General features: G+C 41.0%; 1 long non-coding RNA gene across 1 annotated transcript in view; it reads right to left on the minus strand.

The window, feature by feature from the left end:
- The window catches only part of LOC117947712, a 22,383-nt gene that overhangs the window by 6,552 nt on the left and 13,970 nt on the right, over positions 1-1,861 (minus strand). The window lies entirely within an intron of this gene.

Raw genomic sequence — 1,861 nt, forward strand, 5'->3', positions numbered from 1 at the left:
AATATTTCAAGAACCAAATAGTTTTTGCATTTTCACATGAAATATTTCAACTTCCAAAACAAATAAAGAACATAAAACGTCACTACTCTTTAAAAGTACAGAAACTCTACCCTCATCCACATCTAGTCCTGGGTCAAGTGAGGTTGATGCTGAGGCCGAGGGACTGGCTGTCCCTGTCCCACTTTCCCTCTCCCTGTTTTGGGTCCTGTCACCCTGTAACTCACTTGAGGGGAATCATTATATTATCAGTTAGTCAATAATGGTCATAACACACATGGCAATATAGCCATTCACATCTGCCATGCCTTTCGTTACCTAAAAAAACATATATGCAATTACCATATCTGTTCGGGAATTTGGTCACAATTTTTTTACCAGCACTAGTATCTGGATAAAATACCAATTCTCCGTTAGTGTGTAATGAACTTGAACTTATGTATTAAATATGTATAGTCAATTGGTTTAATTCCACCTTTCAAATTTCTCTTAACAGCAGAGTAGGCCATCCTGGAGCCATAGGCAAAATAAAGCTTCATTTTAAGTAGCTACAAATATGCATGCAAAAAGAATCCCAGCCTTTTCCTTCACACTCTGCTCACGCACCTGAATGAGTGCATGGGCATGTAAGCCATGCTATCATTTTCTGATAGGAAATACTGCTCTCTTCATTGTTGTGTTGCTTGTGGAGTAGGGTGTTCAGTCAATGGAATATTGCAATATCTCCCCACACATAATAAAAATAGAATCACTTTTATGAAACAAATAATCTAGCTTTTCACTGATAAAGTTGGTCATACAATCACTTGCAAAAAACAACATCTGGCCTGAACAGATCACCATTAACTGCTGAGAAAACAAAGCTTTTTAGCTGAAGTACAACCATCCCCATTAGGACTATTTTCAGTACCGTGCACAGGTCCTATTGTGTTCCCTTAAGTTGGAAAATGGAAATTCCTCTCCACAGAGAACACATGGTGTTAAGGGTCCAATGTCTGAAGGTCTACCAATTATTTCCTACAAGTACAAACAAATAACACAAATGAATTCATTTATGTAACTCCATCTATAAATCTGAAGACTTAAACAGCAACACCACTGGTCCACAGGATTTCTTTAACAATCGCATTCATTGAGAAATCAAGCATTACCTGTTCTGTGCTGACATTACACTGAAGGGGGTGGATGTATACTGTGGTATGGCTGATGAGGAGAACAGGATCCTTCAAGTATTGGGCTGTGTAGCCCTCATTTGGACAAGGGAGAAGTGACAGCTGTCGACTCCTGGTGTTGCCACAAATCCGCATCAACTCAAACCCCCCTGCATCTCTCAACTTTGGATAATTTGTATGTATTTGCAAACTGTGAAACAGAGTGTAAAATCAAATCACACAATCAAATGACATACCTCGGAAGCACAGGCGCCTCTTCCCCAATCCTGCCCTTTGTAGACGCTGCTTCTAAGCCCTTATGGGCACAACTGCACAGTCTTTGCGGGCAAGGGCACAAAATGTGTGCGTATATGTAAATGTAGGTGTGTGAGAAGGTGCACCGGCAGAACTGGTGGTTTGCTGGTTGTTGGCACGCCTTGGTTGTCTTGACCAACCCATAGCACCACCGGCCTGCCAGGTGTAGGGTGCAAACAGCCTCGACACTTCAGCTAGAAAAAGGGAATAATATAGAAAACAAATGCTAGCAACACAAGACCTCATGCTGTATTTGAACTTAACATCACAGCAGCTTTCACTTTAGGAAGATTACATACTAGAGATAACAGGTTGTCAGTAGACTAACTTACCATCAACAGGATGTCGGCCCATAGAAGTATGACTGGCTGTTCCTGGTCTTGCTGCTGGTATTAATA

The sequence above is a fragment of the Etheostoma cragini genome, chromosome 7, assembly GCF_013103735.1.
Source record: "Etheostoma cragini isolate CJK2018 chromosome 7, CSU_Ecrag_1.0, whole genome shotgun sequence".
In the NCBI taxonomy this organism is placed as follows: Eukaryota; Metazoa; Chordata; class Actinopteri; order Perciformes; family Percidae; genus Etheostoma; species Etheostoma cragini.